The sequence below is a fragment of the Molossus molossus genome, unplaced genomic scaffold (assembly GCF_014108415.1).
Source record: "Molossus molossus isolate mMolMol1 unplaced genomic scaffold, mMolMol1.p scaffold_m16_p_17, whole genome shotgun sequence".
Taxonomy (NCBI): domain Eukaryota; kingdom Metazoa; phylum Chordata; class Mammalia; order Chiroptera; family Molossidae; genus Molossus; species Molossus molossus.
Window position 1 is genome coordinate 2,024,886 of NW_023425352.1, and position 26,013 is coordinate 2,050,898.

A 26,013-nucleotide genomic window follows, 5' to 3' on the forward strand; every position below is an offset into this window, starting at 1 on the left:
GGGTTCCCTTCCTTTGAGGTCAGAGCTGGTAGGGGGCACAGGCGGCGGTGTGGTGCGGGCTGGGGCGTCTGTGCCTTTTCCAGCTGTCGCTTTGGGGGCACGCGGACGCGGTCCAAGCGCCTCTGACCTCCTTGCAGTTCCCACTCTGGGCACTTGAAAGGCAAGTCTCCTCGTGACACGGCCCCGTCCCCAAGCGGGTCTCTGGAGGACGTTGCGAAGCCCTTTAATTTCCAATCCATCAGCAGAGCCGCTCCCGAGGGCTTGCTTCGCGCCCGGCCGCCCGCTGCCGCCCCGGCTGTCAAACAGAACATTCCGCCACTTCTCTGAGTAATTCGAAAGTTGCTCGGACTGAAATATGGGGCGATGTCGACTGGGCTGAAAGGGTGCCATTTGTACCTGGGAAATTCAATTCACTTGACCCCCCTCTGCTGCCCCCAGGGAATTACTTCCTAAGGAGGAGGGGGACATTCTGCTCAATTATGAAATGGGCGTTCTGACCCAACTTGGACTTGTCACTGGTTCTGCCTTTCGCTGCCCGTCTGGGGGGACCATCTCTCAAACCAGCACTGGGCTTGGGCAATGATTACTTTTGAATGTGAACCAAAGTCCATTTTGGGGGTATGTTCTGTGACGTGTGTGTGTGTGTGTGTGTGTGTGTGTGTGTACACAAAACCCTTGTAGGATGCCAGCCTCATGCTCATAGGAGCTCCCTTCCCTGCGAGATGAAAACACTCAGCCCCTTTCCTTCTGCGCGGGTGATCGGGCCGCACTGCCCTTGCTCACCTCGCGGGACCTCGGCCCGTGCGTGCTGCGTCCACGGTTTGCCCTCCACGCGCCCTTCATCCTCAGCAATCTGTTCTGCTGCCCCACATTCGGGTTGTGCCAGCTGCTGCCCCACATTCGGGTTGTGCCAGCTGTGCCCCCCTTCGCCCTCTTTCTGATCCCTCGCTTCTCCCTTCCTCCCGCTTCCTTCCCCCCTCTTCTTGCCCCACGGAGTCCAACTTCGGAGTCTCAATAAAAGGGCTTGATGTGCGCCCTTGGGGAACCCGGCTTCCATTTTTTCCTCCAGAAAAATGGAACAGGTTTCTGTTAACTAGTGCAAGGCTCTCCTCTCTAAAAGGTTTTTATTATGGAGTGCCCGGGGTCCTTGGTTCCCGACATTTATCTTCCGGCCGCGCAGGAACAGGAGGGGGAGGCCGCCTTCCGCACGGCCTGCACCCCGAGTTTCTGAGCCAGCGCCCGGCGGGGGAATGGAGGCGGCCGCAACATCTTCTTCATTGTGTCACCCTGGGCTGGCCCGCTCATTTATGAACTTCAGCTGTCAAAATAGTTTGCGCAACGCACCCTAAAAATGGCGATGGGTCGTATCAATCAATCGGGTTTCACAGCCCTGCTTTCCCTGCAGCACGTTCAAGGAAAACCACACACCGCAGACGTGCCCAAAGGAATACAGATGCCCCCAAACGCACCCCTTCGGCCGGGGCCCGGGATGCTGAGCAGGCCCGTGATGCCCGCCCCGGGGTCGAGCAGAAGCTCTGGGACCAGCTGGGAGGACGCTCTCACCCCGCAGTGCCGGATTCCAAGCCTCCCGCCTCCGTCATTGTCACTGGACAGTCTCCAAGTGGCCCCCACAGGCCCGTGGACAAGCCTGTGGGGAGCAGGTGTGAGAGGCAGGGCCAAAACTCAGCTGCAGTGGGACAGAGACTTTTTTGTTTTTTGTTTTTTTTTTGTACAGATAGAGTGGGAGGGAGAGAGAGGAAGGGAGAGAGAGAAACATCGACGTGAAGGGGACACATCGAGTGGCTGCCACCCGCACGACCAACCAGGGCCGGGGACAAACTGCAACCAAAGTACGTGCCCTTAGCGGGAACCGAACCCGGGTCTCTCAGGACCGCAGGCCGACGCTCTAACCGCTGAGCCAAACTGGCCAGGGCGGGACAGAGACGTTTTTAATCTTTGTGATGATAGACTGAAAATAGATGCTCAGTAACTTGTAAAGCCTGTTTGCAGATTCGAAATGCCCTCAGAAACCGGCCTCCCTTGGAGTCAAGGTGTCTGGGGTGGGTCGCTTCTCCTGTGGGGGCTCCCGTCTATGAATTCCCTACGCGACTTCTGAATTCTGGTTCCGGCCAGGGCTCCATTATTTCGTAAAATATGTTTTTATTGATTTCTTTTTTTTTTTTAAGAGAGAGAGGAAAGGAGAGAGAGATAGAAACATTGATGTGAGAGAGAAACATCGATCAGCTGCCTCCTGCACGCCCCCTGCTGGGGATGGAGCCCACAAACTGGGCATGTGCCCTGACCGGGAATCGAACCGGGACCTCTCAGTCCCTGGGACGAGGCTCCATCCATTGAGCCACACCAGTTAGGCTAGGGCTCCATCATTAGGCAGAGTTTTCACTTTGTTTCTCTGATCAAAAATACAGAGTTCATTACTGAAAATTTGAAATATGCAGAGAAGTACGCAGAAGACAAAAACCCTTCCCCTCTGCCAGGGCCAACCTCTGCTCACACTCGGGGTGTTTTCGGCCTTCTGGGCTTACGATTTTACGTATTTGAGATTGTGCAATTTTGTTTCTTGCTTATAAGACAGTTCTCTAAGCATTTCAGTTTTTCGTGTTAGATAAACCACTGTTTATTTAGTCATTTCTTCTGTACTGAGTGTTTTATAGTTTTTCATATTTTGTTGCAACAAAAGGGGCCGAGGCGCTTTCTTAGTCCCAAATTTGATGACCTATGGACTGGAACTTCCTGCTCTCCAAGCATCTTCTCTCCTTCCAAGAACATTATGAGGCCTCAGTGTCCTCTGGACGTCACGTCTCGCTAGGAAGCCCTTCCCTCTGTAGCTGATGAACTCCTATTCATTCTTCAAAACCCAGCTGAAGCAGCCCCTCCTCTTTGAATTCCGGATTCTCTCCCTCCGTGGAGTTGGTCCCACTCTCCTCTGTGTTGGCTCTTCCGTGGGGTCACTGAATGGTACTTCGCTGTCTCTCTGGGAAAGAGAGACATACTGAAGTCTGCGCTTAGCGCCCAGCCCAGTCATGCCCCCATGACTCTGAACACCCTCAGCTGCCCAGGACCACCTGGCTTGCTCGGCGCATGCAGTTTTCTGAACTGTGCCTGTCAGATAAGCCTGTCATCTAGAGGTGTAGCTCAGGTGTTTGCAGGACTGGATGGAAACAACCCCAAAAGCCCCCTTTAAGCTCCTGGGACTTCCTTGATTCCCACCCTCAGCGTGAAGACATTTTCCCCAAATGTCCCTTTTGTTGATAGCTGCTGTCAGAGTTCATGATGGCATTTGTGCTGGAAACTCCTAATTTGATATTTCTCCAGTGAATTTAATGAGTATGAAAAAGTGTCATTTAGAGCTAGTTTTCTCTTTGTGCTCTGAAAAATGAAATGCACGTAGTTATCTGTAAATGAGATAATTACCTGCCTCCTTTGCTAAAGGCACCTACCAGCGATTTTTTTTCACTTGTTCCACTTAATGAAAGCTTTAGACACCGGGAGCCCGGCGCTGTTAATAGACTCGTCGTAATGAGCTCCGTGAAAGGGGAAGAAAAACCAGTCGTCCCGCGGTCGCAGAAATCGCCCCCGAAATGGCTGGCAGCTCCAATATAAATTTAAGTCTTGGTTGCATTTAGAGCAAACATAAATAATAGCTGCAACCAACATTTTTAATATCACTGATCTCTCCGCAGTAATGACCTAGAACTTTTCATGTCTGCAATTAGGAGGAGCGATCCCTCAGCCGGGCCGGTGTGAACCGCCTGGAATTGGATACTTGCCGTAATCGGGAATTAATTACTTTTCATTACCAGGAAGGGAGGTCGTTGTTCCGAATAGATACATCATGCTAATTACAGGCAAACACAAACCTACATATTTGAATTTAGAGCTTTTAGGGAAATAAGCAACTCTTGCCAATACTCTATTCCGACAGCAGATTAGCCACCCAATTAAACGGTGAAGTAGGGGCCGTGTGTGTTTTGACAAGAACCCGTCAGACATGAGGTCCCCGTTTCCTGAGGGTCTTGGTCACATTCCCATTCACTTCTGTGGGTAATTTAAACTCTCATCCTTTATGCAGACTTAGAAATGGTGCCAAATAAATATTGACATGTGCGTGCCTCCCGGCGAGCTCACGGGGACTGCCTACCGCCCCTCTCTGCGTGACGGGCACAGTCTGCCCGGGCCTTTCTCTCCGGAGCAGGTCCCTCCCGGGACGCCCACCAGCCGCAGGGCCGTCTCTGCAGTCTTCCCCTCCTCCGTGGGTGCCTGTTCCGCGGACGGCACCCCCCTTTCCCCAGGCCCGAGACTTCGGCCATTTTTCTGATGGCCCCACTGCCTTGTCCCAGCCCCGCCTCGCCATCTTCAGACTCTGTCACCTACACAGGGTCTGCGGCCTTTGCAGCTCCGTCTCCCCCTGCTGCTCTCTCTGCAGGGGCCTCCCTAGTGTCTGGCAAGGTTGCACCCCAGGAAAATGCCACCCGTGGAGGAAGGACTTACAGAGGGAGGGTACGTCTGTGAGGATTAATTCAAAAATGCTCAGTCTCTGCTGAGGTCCCTGCCTTCGGTGGAATCTGCCCCCCACAGGGCCACAGACCACGCCGCGTGCAGACACGAAAGAGCCACGGGGACCGGCCAGACTGGTTCCCCGAAGGCACGGCCACAGAAGTGCATCCCCAGGGTGCAGTAGCAGGGAGAGGGAGGGACTGTCCCCGTCCACCTTTGTCCCCTTCACGCTGGTGTCTGGAAGCCAGCTCCAGATGAGGATGCGGGCTCTGTGTTGGTAGTGAACAAGGAAGGGAGTCCTGGCTGCCTCCTTATGCGGGTGTCACTGCCCTTCCTCTCTCCTGGCCCACGCGGCTTGTAGGTGGTGGCGTCCGTAGGACCCAGCAGACCACCAGCCCCTCACAGACCTCTGTGGACCTGCAGGCCTCTCCCCGGCCCCCCAGGCCGAGAGAATTTCAGGGGAGGTCTGAGCCCCGCCCTGCCGGTTCTGCTCTGGCCCCCGGCTCCCACGCCTGGCACGGCGAGGCCACCGCCCTCTTGGCCGTAGAGAAGTGACTGCCCACGGCGTCTGAGCGACGGGGCGGGGGCCTGCTTGGCAGGTGGCGGGTGCTGGGCCTCGCCTGCCCTGGGCCTCCGGGGCGGACGCCTCACCGTGTCTGCCCTCTGGCCAGTTGCCTTCAACATCAGGCCCACTGGGGCCAGCTTAGTACACAGACGGGATTGCGAACGTCGCACGTGAAATGGACACGGGGCTCCTGCAGCCAGACTCACCGTGTCCCCCGTTCCCTCGTCGCCGAGGCCCCGGCCGGCTTCCCGCGCCTCAGCACCGCTGCCTTGGCCACAGAGCTGAGTGACGTGCGACAGCGTCGGACTGGGCGACTGATGTCACATGTCAGCAGCAACATTCGTCCCCCGGAAATGGACACAGAAGAGTGTCAGGCACTGAGAGATCTTGTCTGGGAGCCGCACCTCACGAGTGATTTTCCAAAGTGGACTTGGTCTGACATTTAAAGTGGCTTTTGAGTCCCTCTCCTTGGGTCGTTCCTCAGGTCCCGCGAGTCATGTGAGGTCCCGGGAGCAAGCTAGTGAGGGGAGCCGCGGGCGTCTTCGGCCAGCTCCCTGACCCCTCTGCAGAATCCGTCCTACGGGCGCGGGGCGTTCCCGACACCTCCTGTCACGAGGAGCAAAGTGTGGGCTGTGGCGAAGGGCAGCTCTGGGCTCCAGCCGGCCTCTGGCATCGCCCACTCTGTGAACCGTTTCCCAGCTGCGACATGGGTTATGATAATGTGATCAACAGCCTTATTTTGCAGAAATAAGGAGTTAGTTCTAGAGTGGGCAACAAGAGGTCAATTTACAGAGCGAGTGAGGGCAGAGGGCAGCCCTGGCCGGGCACTGCCGCCAGCTCCTGCTCGGGACCAGGGACGTCCTGCCCTTCCTCCGGCCTCGCGGGAGCTGCTGGGCTCTTCACATACATGCCACACACAGCTACCAGCCCACGTGTGCAGGGCGTGTGCTCAGGACAGGGCTCCCAGCACCCCCCGAGGCCCTTCCAAAAGAAGCCAAAATGGCCCCAGATGCTAAGAGCTTAAAATTCTCCTCTTTGATCAGCATTTTTCAAGAAAAAAACAACTATGCAGCGGGTGGCACTGGTCATTTAACATCTGGGGAGGCTCTGAGCCCCCGGCGCCCTGAGGTTACTAATGTCTCCGTGGGCCGTGGCTTCTGCCCGCAGCTCTGATCCACGGCCCGCGGGAACGTGGGGTCAGGCCAGGCGCTGCCCAGAAGCAGCGTCAAGGACCAGGACCGCCGATGTGAGGCAGCCGCGCGCTAATGAGATCGGTGCCTCGTTACCAGAAAAATCTGAAGCTCATTTGCAAGTGAATGTTACTAAGGAGAAAAGGCTGGGCCCCGGCTGGCCCCGAATCCACGGCAGGCCAAGCTCTCCCCTGGTTCGGCAACATACTTTGTTCACTTTGCTTTATGTCAGTAAGCGGAGCCCCTTTGCTCACGCTGATTCATGGAAGGAGGTCAGACAGTGGGACAGCAGGCAGGAGATGAGCATTTAACCCGCCTGCCTGGGCTGTCTAACGGATGTCTCCGCAGGCCACCGCGGCGTCCGTAAATCCTCCCGGGAAACCGGAGCGCAACAGCTGCTGCTAAATCCCAGGGGAACCTGGGTGACAGATATCATGCTCCAGAGCGAGGCCAGCGGGTACTGGATCGGGAAGACCTGACTCCTAGTCTCCCCGACCGCTCGTCACATGACGGAGTCACAGACACCCCTGGCCTTGGTCCTTGCTTCTGCGAGCTGGTGTTGAGGATGCTGACCGCCAGCGAAGGCTGAGTTTAGGAACGGTAACAGTCAGTGTTTCCGTGGACCTCAGAACTCTTCATGGGCGACTGCTGTGTCAGGCTGCTGCTGGTCGCTGGGGATGCGGCGGAGAACAGCCGGGCCCGTGACCCGTGACCTGTGACCTGAAGGGCATCGCCGTCTTGATGAGACACCCTTTAACCTCTTGCAAACTTCCAAGCCTTCACTGAAGTGAACTCTCATCTACCCCGCCCCCCTCAGATCCAAGCACTGGCGCATTCTGCCGTGTCTGCTTTGCCTGTCCCCCATGCTGTTTGCTGAAATTTGTTTGCAGCAGATTACAGACGGCGTATTTGTCTGCAGTGGCTACAAGTCACCACAGAGTTCATGCTTACACGACACACATTTTCTGTGGTCTGGGAGCGTGGGCACAACTTTCAGGTCTTCTGCTGTGGTCTCTTGAAGCTGGAGTCCACGCGTGAACCGGGGCTGGGGCCCATCTGAGGCTCAGCCGCCTCCTCCGAGCTCACAGAGCTGTTGGCAGAATTCAGTTCCTTGTGGTTGTAGGACTGAGGCCCTCGGCTCTTGCAGAGTCCTCTCCACAGGCGGCTCACGGTGGGGCTGCTGCTTCCCCTGGAGGCCAGCAGGGAATCTCTCCCACCCTTTGCCCTCTTCTAAGGTAGAAGATGCCACTGATAGGTCTCACCTGATGATAATCTCCCTTTTGATTCACTGCTTACTAACCTATCGTGGGAATGATACCCCACCACATTCACAGGGCTGGTCCTCACACAGGGGGAGGGGATTATTAAGAGTAGGTACCCCAGGGAGTATGACTCTCGGGGGGCCACCTTAGGACTTTGCCCACCATGGACACTTTATTACTAGCATCTGAATATGCATTTCTGCAAATGGTGGGCCGTTTCTTGCATAGCCTGGGTGGTTATGTTAGCCAGCTAAGGGTTGTTATGTGGTCATAACAATGGCCCTGAATCTCAGCAGCTTCCAACCATGAAGGCTTCTTTCTGGTCCACGTTCCACAGCCGTCACGGGTTGGCTTCCGCTCTCTGTCCTCAGGCCCAGGTTGAAGGACTAGCCCATATCTGGGGACAGAGGAGGAGCAAAGTCTTCTGCTCCTGGGGGAGGGGCTGACAGGACAGGGCTGGCCGGGGGGGGGGGGGGTAGCATATATTTACACAGATAATGGAATGCCATTTCGCTCTTAAACATCATCTTTTTTTTATCCTCATCCGAGGACATTTTTTCCCCATTTTTTGTTCAGATAGAGTGGGAGGGAGAGAGAGAGAGAGAAACGTCGACATGAAAGGGACACATCGAGTGGCTGCCACCTGTGCAACCCAACCAGGGCCGGGGACAAACTGCAACCAAGGTATGCGCCCCTAGTGGGAACCGAACCGGGGTCTCTCTGGACTGCAGTCCAACGCTCTAACCGCTGAGCCAAACTGGCTAGGGCTTAAACATCTTTTATTCTAGTGTAACCCCGACCACACAAGCCATTGACTTGTTAGAGGAACTGGTCGGTTGTCCCATGGAATGTTCTACAGCCTGCATTTGTCTGTCTGCTTCCTGAGGGGTCATTTGACTTGTACCTGTATGCTCTGTAGTTTCTGAGAGCTAGGACGAGCTCTCCTCAACTTATCTGGGGGCGAGAGTACTTCATAGCAGGTGTTTGGGTTCTTCATATTTTATTACCTCCCAAAGCACGTGTTGTTCGGTGAAAAAAATCTTTTAAAAATTTCATACATATTTTTCAAGTGAAATTCTTCCTCTTAGGCCCTTCTGTCCATTTATTGGACATGTATTACTGATAGGTCTGGTATGGAGCTCAGGGATGTGATGAGGTAAATAAGACAGAGTCCCTGTCTCAAGGATCTCATGGGTCAGATTCAGGTGCAATGAGAACAATTAGGTGAGAAAAGGAAACAAAAGGTATCTACACAGGGAAGGAAGGAGTAACAGTATCTACTTGCCGACGATGTCATCCTGCATACAGAGATTCTAAGGAGCCCACAACTTCACCTTTCTGCACACCAGCAGTGAACAGCCCAAACATGAAGTTAAGGAAATAAGACCACCTACTGTAGCACCCCAAAGGGTAAACATCTTTGAAATAAATTCAACAGAAGAATGGTAAGGCTTGTGCACTGAAAACTACAGACCACCGTGGAAAGAAATGAAAGACGACGAGTAGATGGAAGCACGTCTGTGGTCGCGGGTTAGGAAACAATGTTGAGAGGACGGCGGCCCTGATCCACAGAGTCAACACAATCTGTACCACCCCCACCCCTTGGCTTTTTGCAGAAATGAACAAACGGATCCTAAAATTTATTTATATGGAATTTCAAGAGACCCAGGATAATAGTCACCATAATCTTGGAGAAAAGAAAAAAGTTGTAGGACTCCTATTTCTCAACCTCAAAATTTAATGCAAAGCAACAGTTATCAAGACAGTGAGATACGGGCATGAGGATAAATATATAGATTAGTGGGATAGAATCGAGAGCCCAGACACAGTCAGCGTTCCTGGTTATTGACTTTGGCCCAGAGTACCAAGACCGTTCACTGTGGAAAGAAGAGGCTTCTCAATAAATAGCATGCGGATTTCTACACACAAGAGAATGCAGTTGGGCCCCTGCCTCCGACTATGTACAAAATTAACTTAAAATGGATCAAAGACCTGAATGTGAGAGATGAAACTAGGAAACTCTTAGGAGAAAACATAGGTACAAATCTTTGTGGCCTTGTATTAAGCAACCAAAGAAAAATAAAGTGGGCCCCTCAGAATCAGAAACTTTTGTGCTCTGAAGGACACTATTAACAATTAAAATATATAACTCACACAATTGGGAAAAAATATTTGAAAATCATATGTCTGATAAAGGTCTAGTATCTAGAATCTATAAAAAACTCCTACAGCTCAGCTACAAAAAATCAAACAACATGACTTAAAAATGGGCCAAGAACTTGAACAGACTTTTCTCCAAAGAAGGTGCACACATGGCCCGCAGCACGAGGGTAGATGCTCAGCCTCACTGATCATCAGAGACCTTCAGACCAAACCCACAGTGAGAGACCACCGCACACTCGTGAGCATGGCCACCAGAAAAACCCAGAAAATAAGTGTGACAAAGATGTGGAGAAGTCGGACTCATGTACGCTGTTGGGAATATAAAATGGTGTAAAACAGTTTCGCAAATGTTAAACATAGTTACCATATGACCCAGAACTCCCCGTTAGGTCCATACCCAAGAGAATTGAAAGTCCACTCAAAAATGTATTTCTAAATGGTCTTAGCAGCATTATTTGAAATGACCAAAATGTGGAAACAATTCAAACTCATCAACTGACAAACGGATAATCAAACATGTAGTATAGCCATACAACGGACTTTTTTTTTTTATCCTCACCTGAGGACATTTTCCCATTTTTTTTTTGTTCAGGTAGAGTGGGAGGGAGAGAGAGGAACAGAGAGAGAGAGAGAAACATCGATGTGAAAGGGACACATCGAGTGGCTGCCACCCGCACGACCGACCAGGGCCGGGGACAAACTGCAACCAAGGTACGCGCCCTTAGCGGGAACCGAACCCGGGTCTCTCCGGACTGCAGGCCGACGCTCTAACTGCTGAGCCAAACCGGCCAGGGCTACAACGGACTTTTATTTGGCAATAAAAAGGAACGAACGCATTGAAACATGCTACGACACGAATGAACCACGAGCACATTAGCTAAGTAAAAGAAGTAAATCGCGGAAGACTTCATTTCGATGATTCCATGTCCGTGAGCTGTCCGGAATAGACAAACCCACAGAGACAGAATGTAGACCAGTGGTCACCAGCTGCCGGCGGGCAGTGACCGCTGATGGGCACAGGGTTTGTGTGTGGGGTGATGAAAATGGTTTGGGATTGGTAGTGACTGTTGTACAGCTTCGTGAAAGTAGGTGACTGCCAAGGTCCTTTCTGGCTGGGACAGGCACTAACTCGGTGTCAGGAGAGTTGTGGGTCTCCTCTCGTGTGGCCTCGATCTGACAAGGATGAGTTGTTCCAGGGCACCGGGCAGCAGGTACTGGGCTCGAGATCCGGACCAATACAGGTCTTCACTCAGCACTTAGCGCTTGATCTCTCCGGGGCTGCACCCTTAGGAGCTGCTGGGGACAGGCTGATGGCCAGCCCTGAGCGCTCCTCTCCCCCTTGAACCAAAGCACCTCTGCTCCCACCTGTGGGCCCTCAAGCGAGACTTTGTCGCACAAAGCATCCTGGGTTGAAAAGCTCCCGCCCAGAGCCAGCAATCCTCAGCATTGTCAATTGCGTCACCAGAATATTAATGAGCCCGCATGTGATCTCGAAGACGATGATGACATTAGCAATGACCAGCATCTACAGTTCAAGCCGCCGCTCTTTATGGGGCACTCAGTGTACGTTCAGGCCCCATTCTGGGCACATTCTATCTGTCACCTCATCTGCTCTTCATGAAATCCCCGATGCCGCGAGGGTCGCCCCCATTCTCCAGTTGACGAGGCTCTGACTCTCCTTCCGGGCTACAGAACGGGGCGCGGGGATAGGAGCTCTCGGTGAGCCCACAGCTTCCTAGTCCCTTGGCGGCCGCCCACCACAAAGGGGCCCACCCGCGCACGGAGACCTGGCCAGAGCGCAGCGGCACCGCGCCCCGCCATCCTCCGCAGAGATGAGATGCTCAAATGGGGATGTTTTATTCTAATGACAAGGAGTATAACAAGCACAGGAAATGGCCTGGCATTCATCTCCACTCCATCTTGTGGCAGCAACGGCAATGAAAATGAGGAATAGTTTCAGCTTAACCCATTCTCATTACAATCATAATTACATTGTGTGGTCATCCTTGGTCTCCAGCTGAACCAACTGCTCTCCATGTCAATTTGAAAGATACAGACGACCCTTAATTTCTCCTCGGCATTCAGCTGCCTAGCCATCTGCCGAGGCTGGTCCTCGGGAAGCTGGAAATTAGGCGCAAGGATCTTCTCTGCTTTATGTTTTAAATGGTTTGGCACAGATCTGCGAAACATCTGGATCAGTGTAATTTACATGCGTGTGCCTCAGAAAACACTGACTCGGGCCGCCGATCCGTCTTCCCGGTAATATGTTTAACAGGATGCTCGGACTCGGGCCCTGACGGATACAACTAATGGTGCTGAGAGCGAACCCAGGAGCATGCTGGGTGGCAAGAGGGAGGAGCTGGGGATGAAGCCTGGTCAAGGACTGCCCCCTTCTTAAGCCGTGGCTGGAGCAGTGAGCGGCTACGGCCCTGCGGATGGGGGTCCAGAGGGGTTCCCAGGCTCGCTGCCTGGCTCTGCGGTGCTCCTTTGCAGCTGGCGTGTAGCAGGTCTTTTCACCAGTAACTTCTTTCCCGGTGGTTCATGAATTCCTTGTGCACATATTAACTGAATACCTGCCACGTACGAGGCATTGGCCGTGAGCTGGGGAATTAGGCTGAGCCCCTGCCTTCAGCGGGCCCACTTTCTGGGGGTCGACCAGAGAGCACCACTGCACAGAAGGCTATGGGGGTGCGGAGGAGAGGCCTGGTCCCGGCCTGGGTGGAGGGTGGATAAGGAAGGCCCTCAGCAACCCAGAGTCCCAGCTTGGCCTCAGCCGGTTGTGGACAGGGGATACGCCACTGAGCATCTCCGGGCCGCAGCTCTTCCTCTTGGGGCTGCTCAGAACGAAAATAGATAATGTCGATGGGGTGCTTAGGAGCGGGCCTGGGGGCTCCTAGGGGCTCAAGAAGTAGTTGGCAGGCTTTGCTCGGGGTTCCAGGGGGCGGTCAGCCTGTGCTAGGATCCAGCGCCGCAGAGAGCCCTGAGCGTGGCCGACGGGAGCAGAGGCCAGACCCTGTGTGGCCAGTGGGCAGCCTAAGCAAACTGGACTTTGCCCCCAGACTGTGGAGCCTTGTAGCAGGGGTGGGGGAGGAGGCGGAGGGTGAGAGGGTCAGCTGTGCAGTTCAGAAGGTCATTCTGGCTGCACAGGAGGGACATTCCCTCGGACTCGGAGGAGGGGTTGGGTGGGGGGAGCTGGCGGCAATAGCTCAGAGAACCCGTGGTGTACGTTTCAGGGGATTCCATTTTGTCTTGGACCTTACTTTACACAGTGGTGTTTAGGTGAGCTTTTGGAGCACCTGGATTCCTGGACTAGAATGCTTCAGAATGCCCCTGTTGGAACCTTCTGCCCGGACCATGGACTGAGAGCCTGGCTGCACTTTTAATGCCTGCACCCACTTTGGGCAGGGAGTGGAGTGTGGTCCCAGAGTCTGGGCAGGGGGTGTGGTGGCCTGGCTGGCATGCAGAGTCCGAGGACTTGGGGGTCCCTCCCCCTCCTCTGCAGGGTGACCAGTGGCCAGGGTCAATGCAGTGAGGTGTTGGGGTGGGGTGAAGGCTGTCGACCTGTTCTTACGAGCTGTGCGATCAGGCACTTGGTTGATGTTTGAGGCCTGCCCTTCCTCATCTCCAAGTGAGACGACCCGGAAACAGGGGCCTCGGGAAGCTGGGGGGTCACAGTCACATCTCCTGGCATCCCTCTCGGACTTGTGGACCGATGTCCCTAACAGCTCGGTGCCCGGCAGTGTGCACATTAACCTGCCCTGCGGCCACAGGCGGGTCTGTCTTGGTTTTGATTGATTTTAAATGTAACAACGCTGTCTAAAAACAAATCCAGGCACAGAGGAGGCAGTTAGCAAAGGGGACAGGACAGCAGGTGAGCACCCAGAGAAGAGACACTGTGGGGAAACTGGGAAAATAAATTAGATGCTGGGACCATGCTCACACCGCAGTCTCCGGCCGCCCGCCCGCCGGCTGTCTCCTCCCCAGTCCCCGTCACCCTCGCCGGCCCGCGCTGCAGCCTCGGGTTCGGCAGCTCGGAATAGGCCGTGGAATTAGAGCTGACCTTTACAATTGTGCCTTTCTTTAAATTATTAAATTTAAAAATGGTTCAATCTCAAATGAGCTGAAATCCTTTGTGCCAAGAACCCGTCCGTCAGTGCTTTTGTCTGTGAAATATATTTAACCTCAACCACGTAATTAACGCGGGCGAGTCCCCGCCGGCGGGGTCCATTGTGCGCGCCCGGAGCGCGGTTCTCGGAGGCCAAGGGCAGCGCGGGTCCCTCGCCGGCGTGTTCTCGAGCTGCGTGGCAAAAGCTATAGGTGGGAAGTTGAATCTCGCTGGAACAGCGTCACTTCGCCTCCTCCTGATCCCTCCACCGTCCAGGCTGAGCGGAAAATGGTTCCCAGGAGAGAAAAGTGCTCAGCAGACAGTCGCCAGGCTGACCGTGCAGTCCGGGAGGGCGCGTCGGCAGCGGTCAGAGGAGCCAGGTGGGCATCATGGGGCCCATCCCCGACCCCGGCCGTTTCCGTGCAGGTGGAGACTGACGGTACTAACACGGAGACCCTGCCTGGCTCTGCGATCCAGCCCCACAGGCCCCAGTTAGGGTGTGCTGCTCCCCTGGTGCTGAACCCGGGCTCACCGCACCATCCGAGCTTCATGGTCTTATCTACAACACGAAGGTGGAAAACACAGGCCTCTGCCTTGCAGAGCTCGTTATGGTTTAAATGGGATAATGTGCGTCAGGTTTCACGCAGTGCTCGGCACACAGAAACCAGCTACCACCCTTCCTTCCTTCCTTCCTCCTTTTCTCCCCCACTTGGTAAACAGGTACCCAAACTGCGAACATAGCCAAGTAAAAGCCGTGTGTGCATAAAGCGGCGCGCGCATGTGCACGTGCGCATGCATCAGTGCGCGTGTGTGCATGCTTGTGCATCGTCACTGTGCGTGTGTGCATGCGTGTGCGCGTACATATGCACATGCGTGTGTGCGCACTCGTGCGTGTGTGCGTGTGCATGTTACAATATGTGAAATAATTCCAAAGCCTGGCAAAATTTGTGTGCGCGTGTGTGTGCGCGGAGAGCCGGCCCTGTCACCGTCAGGATGCGTTACAAGCTGCACTTGTGTTAGCTGGGACCAGCCCAACAGCGAGCCAAGGTCTAAGGGGACTGAGCGGAGAGCCCAGAAGCAGACCCCCCAAAACAGCCCTGCCGACCTGGGGCACAGCGTGGACTCCTCAGGGGCAGCATAGAGCGGGACCCTACCTCACACCCCACCCGAACCCACCCGGATGGATTACACGTGAGAGGCAGCACGCGGGCATTTTAAGAAATAGAGGGGCTACTTCACCGCCTGGGGTGGGACAGGGTTTCTTCAGCAAAGCACGAAAGGCTGGTAAGTTGGACATTACTACCCAGGACTGTCGAGAAAAACTCAGACATTCGCAGCACACACAGCCAATGACTAGTGGGCAGAACATAGAGAAACGGGGACTGAAAGGCCCCTCAAACCAACCGGTGGAAACAGGGTGAGGAGGGAGCGGAGCTGCGGGAAGAGGGGGCGGGGCCCCGCGGGAGAGGGGCGGGGCCTCGTGGGAGAGGGGGCGGAGCCGTGCGGAAGAGGGAGCAAGATCAGCTCATGGGCTCTGGAAAGGCACACCGCCTCCTTGGGAATCAGGAAAACGCAATTAAACCCCGAAAGGAACCAGGTGAGGTGGGGGACTGTTTACAGAGCTTATTCTGGAGATCGGCCCACGAGATAAACAGACACGAAACCGCCCTGTTTAAGCCTCACAGTGGTACAAGTCGTCAGCTCTATCTCAGGAAAGCTGGGAAGACGCAGGTGTCCAGCGCCAGCAACCGTCTGCGGCCCGTCCTACTTTCCCCCGTCAGCCACTGACGCCTCCTTTTCCTTGATTTCTTCCCTAAACATTACCTGACACCTTAAGATAATAACGATAAACAGCTATAGGTCAGCACCCCTCCCCCACGCAAAGGTCTCCCTTTTTATTATTATTGTTATTTAATCATCACCTGAGGATATTTTCTCGAATATCTTCAGATAGAGTGCAAGGGGGGTAGAGAGACGGAGAGAGAGAGAAACATCGATGCGAAAGAGACACATTGGTTTCCTCCCACATGACCCTGGTCAGGGCCAGGGACAAACCGCAACCGAGGTACCTGCCCTTGGCCGGAATCGAACCCGCGACTCCGTGGTCCGCGGGCCGACGCTCTCACTGCTGAGCCTTCGGCCAGGGCAAAGGTCTACCTTTTTATGTTTGCCAGGCTGGCAACAGTTGGGCACACGGACAAGGCCGTGCATGGGCGAGGATGTGGGGAACGGGCAGGCGTCGTGTCATTGACCAGACCGCGTGTGGAAGGTAACGAGTGTTGTCTGGTGAAGCTGAACACGTGTGCCCAGCGCTCCGGCTCCTGGTGCCAGCCTCAGAGATACTCCTGCCCGCGCAGCAGGGCATCGCTGTGCGAACTGAGCAGCTGCGTGGGTAAGAGCACAGCACTGGCGACCGCCCTGCTGTCCACGGGCGGAAGGAGGTCACACAGATGGCAGGGCGCTGCACACACGTGGGAAAAGCATGAGCGGCAGCTACGCACACCCCCATGCGCGTCTTAGAACTAGCGAGGAGGGAAAAGCGGCTGGTGGAGAACCATGCAGAGTAACGTGCCATTTCTACAGAACAGCCTGGTCGACGCCAGAGAATATTGCTTGGACGATGGAAGGAGAACACAAGTTCAGGATCCCAGCTCCCCCTGGGGCAGGGGGTGGGCAAGGGGATGGAGCCCCTGGGCGGCATTGCTGGTGTGGGCAGGGCTCTGTTCCTGGACATTCAGTGCGGCTTCGGCGACAGGTGTGGTGTCATTGTGGTTCACAATTCCCACACATGCTGGGCACATGGTTTGGCGTGTCAAGTATTGCGTGATTAAAAATAAAAATAAAAATAATGTGCCCTGGCCAGGTGGCTCAGTCGGTAGGAGTATCCTCCGTATATCAAAAGGTTGTGGGTTCGATTCCCAGTCAGACACTTAGTTTGCAGTTTTGATCCCCAGTCAGGGTTTGTGCAGGAGGCAACTGATCGATGTTTCTCTCTGACTCTCCTTCTTCCTCTCTCTCTCAAAATCAATCAATAAGACATAGCCTCAGGTGAGGATTAAAAAAATAAATAAAATTAAATCTGTGTGCTGTGGCCCAGTCGGTGAGGCTCAGTGGTTGAGCGTGGACCCATGCGCCAAGAGGTGACCGTTTCGATTCCCGGTCAGGGCACATGCCCAGGTTGTGGGCCAGATCCCCAGTGGGGGGTGTGCAGGAGGCGGCCAATCGATGTTCTCTCTCATCAATGTTTCTAGCTCTCTCTCTAAAATTCAATAAAGAAAAAAAAAATAAAACAGAACCCGTGTACTGAGGGGGCGCTGACGAGCTGACGGTGCAATGTCACCAAGGAAACAGCGCTCGTGCTGCGGGGGAAGAGGGGACGGTCCCCGAGAGCAGAGTCTGAAAGGGCAGCAGACCTCTGCCAGGTCACACGGTTGGCATCTTCTTGGGAAAGGGCAGGAACCAAAGGGGAAAGCGACATGTCTGATGCGTGTTCATGTGACAAAGAACAGCCTGGAATTTCTGACGAGGGGTCGTTCTTGTCAACCGGGGCCTCTTGGGCTTCCTCTTCCCACCTAGTGGCCCGTGAGGTTCCACGGTGCGAGCTGTTCCTAAACAGTTCGATGTAACAAGAAAGGTCGGCAATGGGGGACCATTCCTGCGCCTCCACCTCCGCAGTCTGTCTGTCTGTCTGTAGGGACGCGGTGCTGTGGAAGAGAAAGGCTGGGATGCGGGAATAGGGACGCGGCGGTGCTGAGGCCCAGACGTGGGCAGCAGGAGGGAGCGAATCTTCTGAAATCTCCATCCGTCTAGAGAATTGTCAGTGAAGTACGACAGATACATGAACATGGGGTGTGCCCTCCATCTCAGGCACGAGCGGGGCTCCTTCCCCTGTGGGATTGGGACCGGCCGAGGGGAAGGCTGAGATGAAGTCTCCTCCGCTCCCAGTTCTCCAGGGAGCTTTAAAACTGCCTTGCTCTTCCGTGTCAGGGGCCGGAAGGACGGGGGCGTCGATTGTTTCGATAGGACATGGATTAGCACCCCTGAGAGACCTTTTCCAGACCTGAAATGACCTGCACGGACTCGGGAATATAGGGGTCCGTGCGAACATTTGGTATTGGGTGTGTTGTTTTCTTATCTGTGTACCCAGAAAAATCTCAGTTTGGGTTCTCTTCCTGGTCACTGAGCAAAGGTCCTGGTTCGATCCAGTGTTTGGACGAGAGGGAAAGCGTTCTGTGACCGAGAAAGGCTGGTCTGCTGGCAGCCTTGGTTTTCTGCCCATGCCAACACAGTTCAAACCACGTGCCCTTTTAAAATGCCAGCCTCGGGAAGTTACCATCGGGGCTTAGCAGGGGGAGCTCAGCGCTGGAAATCTCAATTTGATCAGTATCTGGGATATTGCACCCTACTGTTCCAGTCCAAACAGGGTTCTGCTCCCTCCCTCTGCCATTCTCCTCTAATCTCCTGCAGTTGAGATTTGCAAGAACCTCTGCTCAGAATTGATCTGAGCAGGGCTGGAGTAATGAAGACCATCTCCAGGTTACAGTGGGTGCATTTTAATCGCAAAACCTAATTTGATCGTGCCTGGCTCCCCGTACTTTGCAAAGATACATTTTAAAAGGCAGGTAACATTTAGAAGGCAGAGAGCCTTGGCCATTCTTCTGCTTAAACTATGGAAAAGGTGACAATTACCATTGTGTTCCTGGAGGCTGGAAATAGCTACTGGGCTCTCTGCAGACCTAGAAGCAAAGGTGTTTGTTGTGAGTGCATGAAATAAAAGAAGCATACGTGTGAAGATCTTCTTCCAGTGACCAGTGGAACAGTGGGGAAGACCTACCCTTCTTCCTTTTCCGTGGGCTGAGACCCAGGAGGGTGGGCAGAGAAGCCCGCCCGGAAAACGGCTGCCTTCTAATTGCATCTTTACAGCCAACTGGGCTACCAAAATGATTGTCTTTTTCTCCGCGAGCCGTACTGACCTGTGGCTAATGAGATTTGTGCTTCGATTAGTTGTAGAACATAAATTAGCTAATCGATGGCAGTGGATTCTCATTATTCCTCATCCATGAGTTCTGCTGCGGTGACCTGTATTGAACGCTCAGGTCTATTTTGAATACTCCGATGACTCCGTTCACGTGGCTGCTGGAGGCTGGCTGGCTGGCTGGCCCGGAGAGCACACCTGCCTCCCAGGACTTCTCGAGCTCTGCGAATTGTCCATGGGCACCGGGAGGGCAGATGGGCCCGGAGAGAGAGCCATGTGGGAAAAACAGGGGAGCTCACAGCCCGAGGAGCCCCTTCCCTGACCAGAAATGGGACTGAATGGATGCGCTGATACGGGTTTTTGACGAGCAAACTTTGCAAAGGCAGGGTCCTGGGTCTCCCTTTTCAGCCTCAGGAAGCGCACCGTTGCGCTTTGTCTCATCGGCACGATTAACCGGCATCTTGGCGTAAAATGTGGGAATCCGCAGCCTCTTCGAGGCATCTGTGGGCTTTATGGTACAACTTTCGTGAGCACCGATGCCACAGAAAATTAAATGTTCCCCAAAGAACTTCCAGATGTGCTTTATTCTAATGGGGTCATTATGCAGTAAATTAAAAAGCAGGGTAAATGGAACTGTAAAATTTAAATTACTCTAAAACCACATCTCTTTGCTTTGAGCATTCATTTGTGGAGTTGCATTTGCAATAAACGTGAATTAGGCAGCCGCATAACTGTTAATCATATATTTATAAAATAGTAATGAGGACATGAACAGCGGCACGAGGCAGCTGCGCGGGGACTCGGTGCGGCGCGGCTGGGCGCCTGGCTGACGGCTCCGCCGCGCGCGAGATCTCTGCAGACTCCTCGCTTTACATGAGATTACACGCAAAATCCATAAAAAGCCCATAATAATGCATTATGCCTCGGAATTGTCTTCAATATTTTTCTTTGCTTTGATTTTCTGAAATGAGCTCTGCCCTCTCCTGGGCGTCCGCCAGGGCTTTGTGTCGGGCGGCGTCGGGCGCCGAGACCGCCACTGGGTTTGAAGAAAGCTGCACGGGGTGCCGGTGCTGTGTGTTGCTTCTCGGACTCGCGTGCGGGCCGGGGCACACCTCGCCCTGGCTGGAGGACAGGGTGTGTGCAGGCTCTCCAGCTGCCCTCTCGTAGCAGGACCGTGGGGAGAGGCCCCCGGCACCTCTGGGCTGCAGGCGCGGCCTGCTGAGAACAGGGACGTCACCTTCAGCCACTGTCCGGACACACGTGTCCTCTGGGCCCGAGGCTGGAGGCTCAGCGGGTCTGGACGAGGTGGTGAGCATCCCAGTGTTGGGGAGCAGGGCTCCCCTGGTGGGAACAGTGTTGACTGTTACTTGGAAGTCTCCTTGGTGTTTGGATGAGACCCCCTGCAGTGACCTTCTGAAAAGTGGGGCTTTGAGGTGGATTTTTTCCTGAGCTCAGAGGGTAGGGACGGAACAAGCAGTCGAGTGTTCAGGTGGAAGGGAGCTCCTGGCCAGTGTCCTCTGGTCACTGCTCCCACGGCATGCTGGGAGAAAGCAGGGCTCCATGCAGAGTGTTCAGGGCCCCCCACCTCGCCCCCACCCTGCCGTCAACACCCGCGGGCCCCGGATGCACCACGGTCTGGGGCTTGGTGACTCGGGCATGCTGTGCCCTCGGGCTGGCACGATCCTTCCTGCTTGGCCGATCCTTTGCTCCTGGACTGGCCCCTCAGGAAGCCTCCTCAGACGCCTGTTCCCTGCGGCTCGTTTCACCGTGCGTCCACGTGTGGCCATTGTTGCAGGCACGTGGAAAACGGAAGCAGGGACACAGAAGAACATGGATGTTAGCCATAGCCACTCCGTCTGGGTAACTCCTCTGAGCACCCCGCACCCCCTCAGCCTTTGTTTCCTCTGCCTTCCTGCCCTTGGATCCAGACACACTCACGCTGAGCGTAGCATTTTGAAATTGTTTTTATTCAGTGTATTATGAATGGTTTTTGTATCATCAGCTACTTTCCTACGTGAGAAGATGGCACTTAGCCCAGCCGGTGTGGCTCAGTGGATGGAGCGTCATCCCAGGGACTGAGAGGTCCCGGCTCCATTACCAGTCGGGGCACGTGCCCGGGTTGTAGTCTCCATGCCCAGTAGGGGGCGTGCAGGAGGCAGCCGATCCATCTTTCTCTCTCACATTGATGTTTCTATCTCTCTCTCTTCCTTCTTCTTGCTCCAAAAATCAATAAAAACATATAAAAAGCCCGGCCAGCATGGCTCAGTGGTTGAGCATCAACCCTGCACCAAGAGGTCGCCGGTTCCATTCCTGGTCAAGGCACATGCCCAGGTTGTGGGCCCGATCCCCAGTGGGGGGCGTGCAGGAGGCGGCCAATAGACGTTCTCTCTCATGGATGTTTATCTCTCTCTCCCTCTCCCTTCCTCTCTCTCTCAAATCAATAAACAACTAAAAAAAAAAAAACTAAAAAGAAGTCCTATGCACTATTTGGCACAGACTTACACTAAAAAATAATTTGTTGTTGCTTGTCTGAGCGTCTCGCGTTTTCCTTTGCCACCGCCCACACCCTAAGCGAGGAAAGCCACACAGATATTCATGTGATGATGCGCCCAGGGCGGAGAGATGACAGGGGCCCGACTGGCCAGGTTCCCTTGTGCACTGAAACCTTCCCTCATTCCTCCCACCGCGGGAGAGGACAGGGTGTGCAGGTGCGGCCGGGCCTCCCCGTCCTCCTGGACGCGTGGGTGTGTTGCTGCAGCCGGGGGGCTGTTTCTCCCCCCACAGCCTCCTGCACGGGACTGCAGCCCGAAGCTGCCCGTCCTGGGCCGGGACAGGCAGCGGCAGGGGCCGGTCGTGACGGGAGCCAGGATGGTTATTGGATGGCCTTCCTTGAAAGAGAAAAACAGCGTTTAAAACTCCATTTTCTTTTCTGATTAGAAAGGTAGTAACATGCGTTGCCAGGGAAGGGGTCCGGCCAAACACCAATTCGCAGTGGCCCCCGCAGAAACAGACACGAGGAAAAGGAGGAAGTCCCGGCGTTCCGGGGGCGGCGCCGGCGGCGTGTTAACAGTCCTTCCCGTGTTCTCTGTGTCCCTGGTGCCCTCCGGAGCGTGAGGTCTGGGCCTGGGGAAGTGGTCGCTTCTCCGGAGGTGCAGCGGTGGCGGGGTGTTCGGCTGCGCTCAGCATGGTTGGGTGCAGGAGCTGGGGAAGAGGGAGGAGTGGAAGGGCCGTGTCACCTCTCGGCCACACGCGGGTGACGATGGGCGTCCCTCTGTGGCCGGGCTCCAGGAGGAGTGTAGAACCTTTGTCAGGAGCCTTTCGTTCTTTCGCCGAGATAATCGTGTTGGGAACCCGACGTCCGGAACAGATCGAAGGGCATTTCAGCAGTGTAAGGTACTTTGGAAGTTCAGATGAATAGTATCTTAGAATCACCTCAGTATGCAAAACACCGGTTTGAATTTGGGTGTATGAGTTACCAGCAGTTACCTGTGCCAGTCTCAGATCCAATTCAGGTTACATTTTAACCTTCATAACAATGAACAAATCTTGCTGGCAAATGGTTATTAAAAAAAATAGCTTAACTTGCCCGGCCGGTGTGGCTCAGGGGTTGAGCGTTGACCAGGCACCAAGAGGTCGCCGGTTCGATTCCCGGTCAGGGTACATGCCCAGGTTGTGGGTCCAGTCTCCAGTGGGGGGTGTGCAGGAGGTGGCCAATGTTCTTTTTCATTGATGTTTTTATCTCTCTCTCCCTCTCCCTTCCTCTCTCTCTAAAATCAATAAAGAAATTTTTTTTTTTTTTTTTATCCTCACCCGAGGATATTTTTCCATTTTTTGTACAGATAGAGTGGGAGGGGGAGAGAGAGAGAGAGAGAAACATCGACGTGAAGGGACACATCGAGTGGCTGCCACCCGCACGACCAACCAGGGCCAGGGACAAACTGCAACCGAAGTACGTGCCCTTAGCGGGAACCGAACCCGGGTCTCTCTGGACCGCAGGCCGACACTCTAACCGCTGAGCCAAACTGGCCAGGGCAAGAAAAAAAAATTTTTTTAAATCAATAAAAGAAAAAAATAGCTTGCCTTGAAATGTAAGGATGCTCATGAATTAGACCGTAATGAAGGAGAGAAGGGCGTTGGAGAGTCTCCACTGTGTTCAGTGTTGGAAGGCACATAATTACGGTAAAAATAATTACGTATGGTGAAAAATCAATTTGAACCAAGTATGTGAAGACCCCTTGAGCACCCAGAAGGGCCCTGGCGGAGCCCAGCAGAGCAGGACCTGGGAGACAGCGACGGTGACGTCAGAGGTCACTTCGTACAGTGGTGAGCCAGGTACTTCGCCGTTCTGAGGTTCAGTGTCCCCCTCTAAACATGGGGCAAACGATAATCATGGTGACAGTAGTCGCCGGCGAGAGGGGCTCCACCCCCTGCGCCCTGCGGCAGACTTGGTTCTAAAAGTGTTTCCTGTGTTCACTCCTGCAGTTCTCACGCTCACCCCCCAGGAGACAGGTTGTTCCATCACCCCGATTTACAGCCAAGGAAGCAGAGACACACAGGGTCACGGCCCTGCCCAGGGTCACATGGCCAGGCGTCCACGGTCATGCTCCTAAGTTTTATGAGCTCCCTCCCCGGTGCAGAAGGCACAGCGGGGGTGCCTGCCAGGCCCGCTGTCCCTCCTCCGAGAATCACCGCCCACTTTCGCGTGTTCTTGCAAGTTTACTGTGTATGATCTGTTCCCTGGCCCTGGACTGGACCACAGTGGACATTAGACCCGAACCGGGCTTTCACCTGCTGAGCAGCAGAGCTGGTTCCCAGACGGAAGTGTGCCCACTGTGTAGGTAACTGTGTCAAGCCGGGAGGTGCAGCGTGCGGTCAGGGTGGGAGAGGTCTCTGTTTGCCCACCTGGCACCCACAGCGGAGAAAGGAGAGAGTGGGCCTCTGTTTCTCGCAGGAAAGGTGACTGATGTCAAGGTCCTATTAAGCATTCTCCTCGGGAAGGGCTTCACATGTTCTGGTTTGGGGACAAATGATCACTTACAACACTTGAAAAGTTAAGAGGTGTTTAGTCTTTGCCTCCTTTGTAATTTAAGGTTCGTCTTGATGAACGTTGACACTGTGTTACGTTGATAGGGGCGTTCTTTGTTTCACGGAGAGCAGACTGTGCCCACAATTCCGCTTTTCCACACGGGGTTGCACGTGGACACTAGTGGTCTCCCTAAGGAAGCCCATCTCCCCGCCTGACTCCCTCACGTGGTTTGAGTTCTACTAGTGATGTTCCGACGACGACCAAGGAGGTCCCTCTGTGAAGGACCGTGGGTCCCCCCAAGACCGCCCCCCGAGCCCCCACCGCCGCCAACTTGCCAAGCGCCCGGGCGGAGGAGGTCGCCCGGATTCCGTAAACGCCGCTTCGCACAAACGAACGCGGGCAATCGGTTTAATTTTTCAAATAAAGTGATTAAATCACTATTATTGTGAGATCATTTTTATTAAGAAAACCTTTTAAAATGTTAATTATTGGGACCCTTCCAACACTTTCATGTCTCCGCTCGGCTCTCGAGCAAAGCGCGTCTGCGTGCGCCCGGCCCTCCCGGAGGGAAACTCGGCTTCCCTTTCACACCTTCAGCGCATCCCCCGAGCTCCGATATTTATGTGAGTTTAACTTTAATTTTCCTGCCTTTCATCTTCTGAATTAGTCGGATAATGCACAGATCACGCCTCCCTGCTTCTTCCCTGTTTATTTGCCTTGACAATAGATTCATTAACCAGCGGTGGGTGCTCCCGCCACATCGCTTTCAAAGGGAGATTTAATGGCATTTCATACGCTCCTGCATCAGGGAAGATTAAAGTATATGACAATACCCTCCTCTGCCCTATTTTCTTCATTTTAGAAGTGGTCAGTTTTAAAATTTCTCCCTCTCTTTCTTTCATCTGCCCAGACCCTTCAGGGGGAGCCCCGCAGATGGAGTTCCCCGGCACACCCCGCGCACATTGTTCCGCCGGCCGGCCGTCGGATGAAGCACCCCTATTCACACAGGACATCAAAAGAACAAATGTGTGTTTGAGGGGGGCGCGGGGAGGGCTGGGACTCAGGGACTTCATTTCCTTAATTGTCAGTGATTATGCGGCTAGCGTTCAGGGTGATCATTTTGCTGACTCTGAACCTCCGCTTACTTGCCGGCCGGGAGAGCGGTGTGAAGTCCGATTCGCATTTGCATAGACCCGGACCCAGCCTGGTGGCCGGCGGCGGCACCGCGCAGAGGCCGGAGCGCCGTCTCGCACCACCTGGGGGGCAGCGTGCTCACGCGTTAACCGCGGGCCGAGGTCCGGGCTCAAGCCTTTTTATTCCAGCCGTGTCCCATCTCGCGAAATAGTCAGGAGACGCCGAAGCCTGCTCAAGCTCGAACAAGGGAGGTGTTAAGATTTAAGCTTTTTTATTTTTATTTTTTGTACGGTAGAGAGGTCAAAGCTGCCGGGTACCCCTTGGGCAGAAGTGTGGTTCGGGTGTGCCATCTATCAGCCCCGCTCATCACAGGGAGCCCTCCCCCAACTCAATGAACGCAGCCAGGCGCCGCGTCGACACGGAGTTTGGGGACATTTGTGAGGTGCGGGAGGGGAGGGCAGAAGACAGATTTTACGACAGTACAATCATGGGGTGTAGGTTTTAGGCAATAAGCAGGTAGCCTAGTTTTCTCAAAAGAAAAAAGAAAATAATGGAAAAGTGTAACATTCATTCGGAGGCCTCAAAGGCATAAAAAACCCAATTCCAACTGCTATAGGTCCCTGCAGGAGTCTACAAAAGGACTAAGCTTTTTAAGTAAGAAAACTAGATTCTGGCCCACAGGGCCCTGTCACCGCTGCTTAATGGATGAAACTCTTTGGATATAAATATGCTGTTTACTTCTCGGCTTCAGCTTTCATAAAATATAACCTTTTTATGATTTACGACCCACAGAAAAACTGGAGGATGGATTTTTAGCTCTGAATTGGTTGGATGTCAACAAGAAAAATATAGATAACATATTGAGGTAGCGGGGTGTTAATGCCGCCCAAAATGATGGAATTATTTTTGTTTAGAAAAGTTAAGTTTGTTCTTAAAGTTGTTGGTGGATGGCAGCCGTGAGAAGCAGGGCTGCTGAGAGCCCGTGACGTGTCTTGTTCTGAGTCCTTGTCCAGCGGCTGCGGTGTGGGAACGCCGACGCCGGGGCTCGGGCGGCCACGGACGTGATGAAGCGGCTGCT